The following is a 13458-nucleotide window of genomic DNA, read 5'->3' as shown; positions in this document are numbered from 1 at the left end:
GCAATACTACCCACAGAAATGCAATCCATTCAACTCAACAGGCCACACTACAACTGTGGAGCAAATGAAGGAATTGGTGCGCTCCATGTTCAGGGCCGGGACAAGGGGTGGGCGAGAGGGGCAGCTGCACTGGGCGCAATGATTTACAGGATGGATGGGGGCACCCTACTCTTTCAATGACCTTGTCCCGGAACTGTCCATGTTTATTGCTTTACCGCAGGAGGGGCTGATTAAGCAGGCATATACAAAATGGCGCCTTTTTCATTGTGTGCCAGTCTTTGGTAATCCCTCGCACCCCCCCCCCCCCCCATCCATTGCAGACTGTAGTGTACACATGCCATGACCACAATGCTTTGAATTCCACCAATAATCCCCCCCATTGTATTCAGTGGGCAGCAATACCACCCACCTGACAACCAATTCAACTAAATGGGGCCACACAATTGCCCTGCCGAGGTGCAGTGTGTTGGTGCGGGTGCTTAGGGGTTAAAACATAAGGACGGGCAACATAGAGCGCCCCCCCACCGCCTGTCAAACACCCTCTGATAAGCAATCCACCACTGTTCACTCTTCAGAAGACAACACATATATAAAGGGACCTTTATATTACAGGGTGCCTCTTAATGGACTACTCCAGAGCAGACATGGGTTGTTTCAGCGTTTTCTTCACACGACACGCAGAAAAGGTGAATGGTGGAGGCACTTACTACACCCCTTACCTCACAAATGGGTCTGCAGGAAATGTGCTATAGAAGTCATAGAAAGTATATTCCTTTATTATGAATATTCGGGGTCTTCAGGGCAGCACAATCCATAACAACCCCACCGAGGAGCCCGACCCCCCACCTCCTCCTTCCAATATTCTCCTCAGCTGCAGACACGTCACGCGCCTGTATCTGAGCCCAAAACACACGCTCGCCTCTACAATTGATCTTTCTTCCAATCGCAGAACGCAGGCATCAACCCGCACCAATCAAAACCGGCGCCTCTTGTTACCAGCCAATAGAATGCGACCAAACAGTGTCTGGCAGCCAATCCGCGCCCGCTTTCCATGGGATGCGTCACCGTTGCGCTGATTTCTGCGTACAGCCTGTATTCTGAGAGATGAACAGTTGGCGGCAAATACGCAGATTACGTAAGCGAAAAGCTAAGAGTGCGGGCGCCGTGGCGGCTGTAACGCTAATCGCGTAACTGAGGTGAGGGGAGCTGTGTGTAAGAGAGGACGGAGGACTGAAGGAGCGGAGACGGGGGAGAGGTAGGTGATGGGGACACGGCGGAGCGGTAATGAGAGGAGTCAGTGTACGATATGGGGGGCTGTATGTACTGGGTACAGGTACACCTGATATACATGGCCCCTCACAGCACTGTCCGCTATAATGACTGATTGTGATCAGTAGGTGCCCAGGGCTGAGGGGGTTATAGTCCATGGAGGGGTCCAGTCCATACATACTCCAAGTGTTAATGCATCGGCAACCTGGTCCAGGCGTCCTCACGCCGACAGCGCGCTCCAGGCGTCCGCGCACCGACAGCGCGCTCCAGGCGTCCGCGCACCGACAGCGCGCTCCAAGCGTCCGCGCACGGACAGCGCGCTCCAGGCGTCCGCGCACGGACAGCGCGCTCCAGGCGTCCGCGCACGGACAGCGCGCTCCAGGCGTCCGCGCACGGACAGCGCGCTCCAGGCGTCCGCGCACGGACAGCGCGCTCCAGGCGTCCGCGCACGGACAGCGCGCTCCAGGCGTCTGCGCACGGACAGCGCGCTCCAGGCGTCCGCGCACGGACAGCGCGCTCCAGGCGTCCGCGCACGGACAGCGCGCTCCAGGCGTCCGCCCACCGACAGCGTGCTCCAGGCGTCCGCCCACCGACAGCGCGCTCCAGGCGTCTGCCCACCGACAGCGCGCTCCAGGCGTCCGTGAACCGACAGCGCGCTCCAGGCGTCCGTGAACCGACAGCGCGCTCCAGGCGTCCGTGAACCGACAGCGCGCTCCAGGCGTCCATGCACCGACCGCACTGGAACGCACATGTCCCTATTTAAATTGAGAAAAAGAGAAGGGAAAAAATGAACTGGATTGCATAAAAAATGCACTGGAACGCATCAAAAACTCACTGGAACACGTCAAAATTGTGCATGCGTAAACTGCATTTCTATAGTGTGAACTTTGTACATAGTATACAAGTGTGAGTAGTAGTACATGTTACATATTTGGGTTTAATACTGAAAACATCGGAGTACTTTGTACATAGTATACAAGTGTGAGTAGTAGTACATGTTACTAGAAAGGTATATTCCTTAACTCTTGCTGCCAGATCCAGTTTTAAATTTTTTGCACGTAAAAAAAAACATATAGTCCTGAAGATTAGCTGAAACCCCCAAAACATTATCTATTTTCTGACTGCAGACACCCTAGAGAATAGAGAGGTGATAGTTCCAATTTTTATGCCACCCAAAATTAGTGCAATAGTTTATGAAATGCAAACGTTCAGTAAAACATACAGTAATGTTAATGTAGAGGCACTGAAATGCAATATATTACCCATGTTTTGGTCAAATATGAAGTTGGGCCAAGTAAATGGATACACAACATGTCAAACCTTAAAACTGGGCGCAATAAGCTTCAGTACCCTGTGAATTAATGTGATGCCGCGCTCTATCAATCATGCACCATCAAAAACATAAACTAATCTATAAACACCATTGTGCACCATATGTGTGTGTATATATATATATATATATATATATATATATCCCTTATACTGATCATTACAATGCATTAAATCTAGACACTATTACACAATAGGTTCTTTAGCTGATAATCCAGTGGTGATCTTAAACTTTATAGGAGAAATCCTTTATACAATATGTTGTCAGTCTCCCAATAAATGCAATACGCCATTGAGTTCAGTATACTCTCCTTTGTGGTGATTAAGATATGGTGAATGAGGTATACAATAGAAGCTGCACCGTAGGTCAGTGTAATAAACTGAATCCTTTCCTTCCTCAGCTGGCTACTTGATCACATCCTCCTCGAGTGGAATATATGTAAAAGAAGAGAAGATGCATAGTGTCTTATCTGGGGTGTAAGACTTTAATGTGCGTTGGTAATGCACTCACATGTAAAAAGACAAAGATGCGCTTTGTATATATATATATATATATATATATATAGAACCACCAACTGCGGTGAGGTCAGCCTCGTTGGTGTGCCTGCGCACACTTTCAATACTCGCCATGTCTCTGTGTGGATGCGTGGTGACGTCACTGCCCCTCCCCTACGCGTTACGCCACAGGGACTCGTGGCTTCCTCTGGTACCCTGTATTTTCCATAGGCATGGGTTTAGAAGCCCCTACACGTCATCAGTTTAGAGTTAGTCACCGGTCACACCGCTTCGATTTAAAATTGCGCAATTTGCGATTTCAGGTGCAATTTCTGAAGACTTTATTGCAACTTGTGAGGATTTTCAACAATTTTTTTGCGATTTTCATTATATGCTATGTATGTGGAATCACAATAAACTGCAGAGAAAGTAATAGATTTTAGAAATCACGCTGCAGAACTACTTTAGAAATCACGCTGCAGCAAATCACACGTTAAGATACTGACCTTCACATGCAATAGATGCGATTTCAGGTGTGATTTCAATTCGCAAATCGCACCTGAAATTGCACTGGTATGACCGGGCACTTAAAGTATAACTAAAGGCAAAACTTTTTTTTTTTTTTCATTTGGATAGAGTGGAGATGGATTAGAACCCCTGTCAGGTTTTTATTCTGTCTTTGGCCCCATTAGGGAGATTCACCCTCTCTATTTGTCCTGTTTACTATTATCATTGAAAGTAAAAGAAAATCCCAAATTTTAGGTTGTTCCCAGAAAAGTAATAGAGGGGAAAACTTTCAATGGGGACAGTGGAGGGAGGGAATTCCTCTCACTTCCTGTTTGGCTATGGGACAGGAAGTGAAGGGAAATCTCTGAAATGGGACACAGATGGTGAAAACAAAATCTGACGGGTTACAACCCTCCCTTGCTCCATCCAAAATGGGAAAAACAAAAGGTTTGCCTTTAGTGCTGCTTTAACCATGAATGTCTAGTGCAATCAGCATTTTCTTGTGTAGGCACCCCCATTGCATGCTTCGTATGTGCTTATATATTGGGGTGGGGTTACAAAACTTTTTTGGAGGGGTGCATGCTGCAGCTTTGGTGTGGTTTAAAAAAATGAGCCAAAGACGTATGACCTAATAGAAAATTCTATGGGAATCAGTGGGTTAACCATATGAAACTCACAGGTACACCCATGCTAGGGCCAAACCGCAGTGCAGCAGTGTGAAAATGGCATTTGCTGAACTTCAGCTGTAACCTTTTTTTTTTTTAAATTTTTTTATTTAAAGTGTTACTAAACCCCGGACTCTGCATTCACTATATCTGGTCTCCCACAGTACACACAAGATGGAAATGCAATTATTTTAGTAAATATAAACTGCTAAGCACCTTTTCTTATCAGCAGTTAGAGCAGTCTAGTGACTTCTATCAGTGTCCAGCTGAACACTGGTTAAAGTGGTAATAAACTTGTTAAAAAAAAAAATTAAAAACATTTCCTCCTGGAACATAATATAATGCTAGTATGCATTGCATACTAGCACATTTTGTGAAACTTACCTTAAAACAAAGTCCTCCAGCAGTGCTCTGTCACCGCTGGCAGGGCTTCCATCTTCACCTGTTCTTTCCGGGTTCCCGGGCTGCAGCTGCTTGAATGGCTGAGCCGTCAATGACATTACATCTGCAGATGATCGCGAGAGTTTCAGCCACAGCACACAGCTCTGAAGGAACAGCATGGGTACGCCGTTCCTTCAGAGTGCATGCACCGTTAATGTCACCGGCTGCTGCTCTGTAGAATATCTCCTAAACCATGCACGTTTAGGAAATATTAATTTTACCTACAGGTAAGCTTTATTATAAACTTACCTGTAGGTAAAAATAGAAATAAGAGTTTACTACCACTTTAAAGCTTGTAGAAGGAGTTTTCATTCTCCTCTGACTGTCCTATGAGGCTGCACGACCCCTGACCTCTGTCTGGATAGTGCTGATTGTCACCCTCCCAAAGGAAAAAAATAAACTCTCTAGCAATTCTCACCAAACTTAGCATGTGCAGAGTGACTCCTAGTGCTCTGTACTATCAGCAGATGGAATAGGGACAGTAGAAGGAGAGGATCAGAGAAGACAGGATCAAACAGCCTTTTTACACAGTGCAGAGGATTAACCCCTTAGGTTTCACAGTGAGTATAACAAGCATGCTTTACTGTATATACAGACTGATTTCACTGTTGTGGGTTTAGTAACACTTTAAGTGCTTCGCTGTAACTTTAATTTTCTACACTTTTGTTCCATTTTTTTTTTTTTTTTGCACTAAAAATTTTCTTCCATCACAGAACAAAAAGTCCAATATGTGATAAATATTTTGGTGACATGTTCTCTTTATTGAGGCATCAGAAGTCTAAAGGTCCCTGGATGTCTCCCCTGTCCTCCAGTGAAGCTAATGGAGCACAGATGGCTCTATATTAGATCCTTCTCCATCCATACTGGCTGGGGAAAATTACAGGTAAGTGCTGATAGGAGTGAAATTATTTTTTTGACAAAACGTCAGCTTTAACCCTCGCCTACTCTATCCAAAATGAAAACAATGGCTTTAGATATAATATAATTTAACAGACCAAAAGGGAGAATAAGAGAAGTTCATAGTTAGAGTTCACATCCACTGTGTTTAGGCTGCAACCCCCCACCTGGAAGTGTCTACGTGTGACTCTGACATTGGTCACCCCGCTGTCTCGGGGTTTTAACAAAATCTATTTTTAGAGGTTTCTCCCTGGCAAGATTGTTTTGGTTAATTGTTCTCAGCAACACTTATACCGTAGTAGAAAAGCCCTGTCTTCTGTGTTTTGTGAGTACAGGGCAGCCGTGCACCAGTCCATACTTTTTGCCTGTAATCTGTATCCTGGGAAGAGCAGATACTGATTAGCAAATGTAGGCCATGTCTTCTCACCCAGTCCAGAGGCAGAAGAGAATAGATTAACCACTTACCCTCCAGAGGATTTACCCCCCTTCCTGACCAGGGCATTTTTTGCAATACGACGATGTGTTACTTTAATTGACAATTGTGCGGTCATGCGACGCTGCACCTAAATTACATTTATGTCCTTTTTTTCCCACATATGGAGATTTATTTCTGTGGTATTTGATCGACTGTGCGGTTTTAATTTTTTGCGCTATAAACAGAAAAGACCAACAATTTTGGAAAAAAAATTTTTTTTTTTTACTATTTGCTATAAAACATATCCAGTAAAAAAAATTAAAGAATCAAATTTCATCATAAATTTAGGCCAATATGTATTCTGCGACATGTCTTTGCTAAAAAAAAAAAAAAATCCCACTATGTGTAAATGAATTGCTTTACGTGAAAGTTATAGTGTCTACAAATGGTGGTATATATACTGGAATTGTTTCTTTTTTTTATACTGGTAATGGCGGCAATCAGTGACTTATAGCGGGCATTCTGACACTGGGGGGAACTGACTGTCAGTGCTAATGGCACTGGGCAGGAAGGGGTTAACTTCTGGGGCGATCAAAGGGTTAACTGTGTGCTGTGTGTGTTTTACTGTGTGTGCTGTGCTTTACTATGTAAACACGCTGCTTTGTATTGCTCTGCTATCCTTATTTCCAAGGAAGACCATTTAATATTGGCCCTCATGACGTTTGGTAAGCAGGCTGTGTGGCTTCCAGCAGACAACACAGTGAAGATCTGTGAGAAGGGGGTACAGGTAACTGTGGGATATTTGGGAGCTAGTTAAAGGATTGCTGTAATAAAAGGAAAGATAATCTTTCCTGGACTGACCCGCATATAACACTTGCAGCACTATTGATGGAGGTGAATACTTCTGCACAGTTGTGTAGGACTGTACCCTCGGAGTGCTGTGTCACTGTGAGAAACCCCTACTGTGCCACATAGTGACATATCTCCTGAATCATCTGTCATCAAATTTCTCCGCAAGGGTCAGTGTCATGAAACCAAATCTTCTTCCTGCCAGATCAATTGACGTGAGGTTGCATTGTCTTTACTGGAATATGCCCCTGTTATATGATTACAGTGTGTAGCGTCATTTACTCATGGTGAGAGTAGCCATGATGACATCTCAAATAATGTGTGAGAGATGCTGCTTAAATGCTTTGGAATATATTTCCTAAAAGCTCCATGCACACTAGCTTATAAAGACACTCCTAGCAGCAGCTTTTGGCATTTTTTCTTTCTGCCTCTGGAAGTGTCTATCGTATGTGTCCATGCACACTATTTTAGTCTAGAGGCGTTTGTTAAGCTTCAGCGTTTAGGAGCAGAAAAAACACTTTTTGGTTTTTGTTTTTGGGAGCTTAAAAACGCTGAAAGCTTCTAAACTTTGCTAAGAGCTGCTAAGCGCCAGTACCTAGCTTTGTTTTTTTTCTTCCTCTTAGCGCGCTTAACAACCAGCAAATAGCTGATTAGTAAGGAGCGGGCTGCAAGCCAACTGCTGTGTCCTTAACAACGGATGACTCAGCTGTCAGCGGGGTTCGGAGCATGCAACCTGGCTAGGAAAGGGGGGAGAGAACAAGTGAGCGCCCCCCCCCCCCCCGCCATACCAGGTCACATGCCCTAAACACCAGGGGTCTGATTCGCCCCCCCCCCCCAAAGCCACTTGCCTATGTTGATGGGGACAAGGGCCTCTTCCCCAGAACCCTGAGCGGTTGTTGTGGAGGTCTGTGGGCAGGGGGCTTATCGGAGTCTGGAGGCCCCCAGATTTCCCCCCCCCCATGTGAATGAGTATGGGGTTCATAGTATCCCTACTCATTCATTAAAATAAACAGTGTAAAGACTGTTATTTATTTATTTTTCGGGGGGGGGGGGGGGTTGGCCCTCCGGTGTAGATCCAATGTCAATCACAATGAACGCCGACCCAAGGGGACCAGGAAATGAGAGCGCTTCCAGATTCTGATAAGCCCCCCCCACTCCATCCCATACACCCCCACAACCACCAGCCGGGGTTGTGGGGAAGGTGCTTCTGGGTGGAGGGAGCAACCCCACCCCCCTCCCCCATGTTGAGGGCATGTGGCCTGTTATGGTTCAGGAGAGGGAGGGTGATGCCGGCTCAAGCCCCCCCCCCCCTTCTTTCCTTGCCTGCCAGGCTGCATGCTCTGGTAAAAGTCTGGTATGGATTTTTTTTGGGGGGGACCCCTCAAAGTCCATACCAGTCCTATCCCCCTTTTTTTTTTTTTAATTTAGCGTTCGGTTCCCCAAAGGTATTGAAAAGTGGGGCATGTCTTCTCAAGTATCCTAGGACCTTGTAAACTAGAGGCAATATGATTTGAAGTGATTCTAAAGTGCATTACTTGCAATAAGGATGAAAAACTTTCACTAGTTGTTGTCTCCCCCTCCAAGTACTTACCTGAGTCCTGTACTGATCCAGCTTCGTGCTCATCTTCAGCTGCGCTGCTCTTTCTCCCTCTTCTCATAGGGCAGATTGATAGCAGCGGGTCCTGCTGCGGTCAACCAAATCCAGAGAGGAGTGAGCAAGGGCGGGGCAGAGCCACACTGTGTGTATGTCTTGGGACACACACAGCCCAGTTCAGGTGGCTCAGGAGTAAGCATTTGCTTGCTAAGGGGGGCAGACACAGAAGAGGAGGAGCAGAGAGCGCCAGCAGAGGACCCCAGAAGAGGTGGTTTGGAGCCACTCTGTGCAACACCAGTGCACAGAGCAAGTAAGTATGAATCTCTTTTATTTTAGATTAAAAAAGAAGCCTTTAGAATTTCTTTTAAAGTACCCCTGCCATGAGAGAAATATGGAGGCTGTCATTGATCACATCCTTGGCTTCAGTACTCTGCAGGCCTGGAACAAACATACAGGGAATTGTTGATTTAACACTACTTACAATTTTTATACTGTTACATTCTGATAAAGCAAATAAACATTCATCAATAAAGTATTTATTGCTATCTGTACCCAAACACTTACAGTTTCTATGTATCAATACCACTGCCTCCCATCTCACTTAGTGTGCACACCGAATACCCCCGGTATCACAAGTACTTCACAGTGCAGTCTTCAGCAACTCTCCATCCACAGGAGGGGAAGCGGGTGGAGCAGTTTGTTGTCTTAAGCTGGCCATACAGGAGACTCAGTGAGACAAAATGATTCCATTTCCCCCATTCATGGTCCATGCTGAACAGCTTAGACGGATGAATCTCTCCTGTCAGCTATTGTATTCTGACAGGTGGCACTCGTAGCTGTCAGAATAAGCAAACCATGACTGCCTCTGATTGGATGCAGGTGCTTTTTGAGGGTCAATTCTCTGCCAGGTTCCTTTTGACTTTCAGATTGAAGGATGTCAGGCAGGAGGATGCTGACAGGACCATGAATGGCTCGAATTGGTTGCCCTTGTCCTGATGAATTGGCCATTAGTGTAGTATTTGTTCATCTTTAGGCTTTGGTGCTGTGTAGATGCACACAGTGTAGTGACATTGGGCTCTTGTCTGGACCAGGAGTGCGCACACAAGTATGGCTCTATAGGACAAAAATAGAACAGAAAAAGGCCACCTGAAATGACACGAATGACTAGTGTCTTAGTCATATCTCCGGCTCACTTAACATGTAAGTGTGGATCCATAAACCCAGAAAATGCATACTAAACAATATGGTAGTGTGACCAGAGCACCCCTACCTGGAAAAAGGAGGTTACTGAATGATCCACGCGGAGTAATATGGGTACAAAAATTACAAACAATATTTTATTTGATCACATAGATCATAAGGAGGTTAAACATGAGCACGGTGAACACGTCAAACAGATAAAATAATTTTTAAAAACACTTAGCGTCTTCATTTCAGGGTCATTCTGGCAAGTAGGGTACCATATAAGGCAATATAGGGTAATGGTGTGGCTTAATCCTAGGTTTCCATAAATCTCCAACTTGTATTAGAATGAACCATATATTCTGCAGGTGCGTTCTCAATATGAGCCAGGATGTGTAGAGTAGCCTCCTGGTGTGTAGAAACTGGAACATAAAAATAAAAAATAGATATATATGAAGATATGGGAGCTGAATCGCACCTAAGCCACACCAAACCTCCCTATACAGTAGTCAGTGGACACTTTCATTACCTTCTCAGTTGTAAGGCTGTCATACCCGCTTCTCAAATGTGGGGACTTCCTGGGTAACCACCCCAAGTGAAACAAAGTCCACAGTACCAAATGATTCTGGGGATATATATAAAAATTATTGTATAGATCACAGGCATCAAGTAAAACCCTGAAAACAGAGACAAAATATAGGTATATTACCATCAATAAAGATCAAGAAGACTCCCGTCGACTTGAAATAGGATCAGGTCCTTGATGTTTGTTCAAAGGTGCATATGGGGGTGGGAAGCCAGGTAGTCACAATGCGTAAATTCCAAACACATATATTATGTATGTAGCAGGCCGTGAGTACCTGAGTCTATATACCCAATAAAGGGTTTCCAAAAATTACTCAATCTGAGAAAGATGAAGCGGTTTAAATAGGATATGGCTTTGTCACAGCATACAATGCCTAAGTAGGGTAGCGTATATATGTATATACATTATCCTCTGAAGAGGATTTCCAAAAAATTCCCCAAAAATGCAGGGTAAATTAGGCCCATATGACATACCCTCTTAACTCCATATATGCTCTATGAATCTAAACAGCAGTGAGGTAAAATAACTTGCCACCGGTGGAAGGTATATTCCCATAAGGGATTGCCGTTTGCGAACCGCTGTAATAGTAGCCTTATGGTGGTTTTCAGAGGGCCTCGTGCCTTCCTAGCAAGGAGCTGTGACACCGCCGTTCCTTCCCACTCGTGGGCGCTGCACCCTATGAAGACGCCGAGCGTAGTGACGTCATTACGTTGACGCGTTTCGTCCGCCAATCACCGCAGACTTCGTCAGAACTGGGAGGGGACTTCATTCCTTTGCCTTATATGGTGCACTAATTGCATACCAAAAAGTCTGCACGTCGCCCTCTTGTGTTGAAAAAGTATCACTACATTCAAAAAATCCAAAGTGAATTAAAAAACATATATTAAATTTAAATTGACTGCTGGCAATAGAGAGGAGGGACCATACTACAATAAACCAGATCATCTTTAAAGAGGATAATGGAAAAGGATGATTATTATGATTCAAGAGGGGAGGTATCAAGGCCAGGTTCAAACACCTAATTTTAATATTAATCTAATTGTTATAGAAATTTAATCTACAGTGGGAAAAGAAAGGGCCTAGTGGTTAGGTTCATACTTTGTCCAAATAAGTCCATATTTCCTTCCCATACATGATACCCCAGTACGAGTTATAGCTCAAGGTATATTAAAGGTTCCAGAAAATTCAATTTAAGAAAACTTTAAAATTGAGTTCTGTATTTAGTCCGTATGGGACAAGTGCACCCAGGGTATAGATCCATAATTTTTCTTTTTGTAGGAGGACTTTGTCAAAGTCACCTCGACAAGCTGAAATATTCAGCAAAAAAATCCCTTTCACTTTCAAGCCTTCTGTTTTACCCCCATGTACTTCTCTAAAGTGTTGTGCCAGTGGGTTCTCTTTTTCTCCCTTCCCTACGTTCCTATTTTCATTTCTGATATCTCTCAGGTGTTCACCAATCCTAGTCCTGAGGTTCCTTTTCGTTTTTCCTATGTATATCTTCTTGCATGGACATTCTATCATATATATTGTTCTACTACTGGAACAGTTAATGAAACTTCGTATCTGGAATGCCTTAGATTTATCATTATTAAAGAACTGGTTGGACTTATGTACAAATGGACAAATTTGACAATGGCCGCATGGAAACATACCACATAGGCCTGTCCTCCTAGTTAACCAATTCCTTTGTGGTGCCCTCTGAAACTCTGATTGTACTAGTATGTCATTTAAATTCCGAGCTCTTTTTGCTACCATTTGAGGGCTCCCCCCTACCACTCTTGCTATCTGCGGATTTTGAGTTAGTAAGTACCAATGAGAGTCCAGGGCCTTCTTGACTTCACCCCATTGTTGTCCAAATTTAGTTATGAATCTTATTGGTTGGTTTACCGAATTCGCCTCTACCTTTGATTTTGGTTTATTTATAAGCTCCTCTCTTGTTCTACCCAGAGCTCTTCTTTTTGCTCTTCTTAGGGTTCTATGTGAGTAACCTCTTTCTCTAAATCTCTTGTAGAGCTGAATAGATTCATTCCTATATTGAGCTTCTTCTGTACAGTTCCTTCTTATTCTCTGAAACTGACCAATAGGTATTCCCTGTTTTAAACTCCTTGGATGATAACTATTAGCATGTAAAAGTGTATTCGCCGCTGTTTCCTTTCTAAACTTTTTAGTGACTAATTTATTTCCTTGTATTGAGATTGATAGATCCAAAAATGTTATTACCTCTCTATCTGCTGTGTAAGTAAGTTTGATATTCCTATCATTCTCATTTAGGAATTCCATAAATTTTTCCAACTGATCCATACCTCCATCCCAGACCATCAGGACATCATCAATATATCGCAGCCATTTTATTGCATGTTGCTTATAAGGAGTGGAGGGGTATACCAACTCCTCCTCCCATAAGCCTAGATGTAAACATGCAAATGCCGGGGCCCAAGGTGCTCCCATGGAGGTACCACATGTTTGCTGGTAGAAGGAACCCAGAAACTGGAAACAGTTATGGGTCAACATAAATTCCAGCAGGTCCAATATAAATTCGTTCTGAGCCTCCATTTCAGGGAAATATAACTCCAAAAAGTAGGCCACAGCTCTCCGTCCCCAGATGTGTGGAATAGAGGTATATAATGATTCCACATCAATACCCACCAGAAGTGCACCTTTAGGTACTTTTACGTTTAAAATCTTTTTCAATACATCTCCCGTGTCCCTTACATAGGATCTAAGTTCCAAGACCAGATCCTTAGGTCATCCACAAATCTACCTATTAGTTCCAACGGACCACCAATAGCAGATACTATGGGGCGTCCCGGTGGTTGAGTAGGATTTTTATGTATTTTTGGGAGGCCCTGGACTCTCATTGGTACTTACTAACTCAAAATCCGCAGATAGCAAGAGTGGTAGGGGGGAGCCCTCAAATGGTAGCAAAAAGAGCTCGGAATTTAAATGACATACTAGTACAATCAGAGTTTCAGAGGGCACCACAAAGGAATTGGTTAACTAGGAGGACAGGCCTATGTGGTATGTTTCCATGCGGCCATTGTCAAATTTGTCCATTTGTACATAAGTCCAACCAGTTCTTTAATAATGATAAATCTAAGGCATTCCAGATACGAAGTTTCATTAACTGTTCCAGTAGTAGAATAATATATATGATAGAATGTCCATGCAAGAAGATATACATAGGAAAAACGAAAAGGAACCTCAGGACTAGGATTGGTGAACACCTGAG

At 44.0% G+C, this 13458-nt stretch overlaps 1 protein-coding gene across 1 annotated transcript in view; it reads left to right on the top strand.

Annotated features, from left to right (window-relative positions):
- Window positions 1-1113: 1113 nt before the first annotated feature.
- EEIG1 (estrogen-induced osteoclastogenesis regulator 1) overlaps window positions 1114-13458 on the top strand; it is a 112431-nt gene continuing 100086 nt past the window's right edge. Inside the window, exon 1 of the mRNA XM_089692929.1 lies at window positions 1114-1255. The gene's annotated coding sequence lies outside the window, so the exon portion shown is untranslated. The remainder of the gene's footprint in view (window positions 1256-13458) is intronic.

Source organism: Staurois parvus, unplaced genomic scaffold (genome assembly GCF_062004578.1).
Source record: "Staurois parvus isolate SC_StPar_1 unplaced genomic scaffold, SC_StPar_1.0 ptg000608l, whole genome shotgun sequence".
NCBI lineage: Eukaryota > Metazoa > Chordata > Amphibia > Anura > Ranidae > Staurois > Staurois parvus.
Note: the sequence above shows the minus strand (reverse complement) of the source record. Positions and strands in the feature narration are given on the sequence as shown.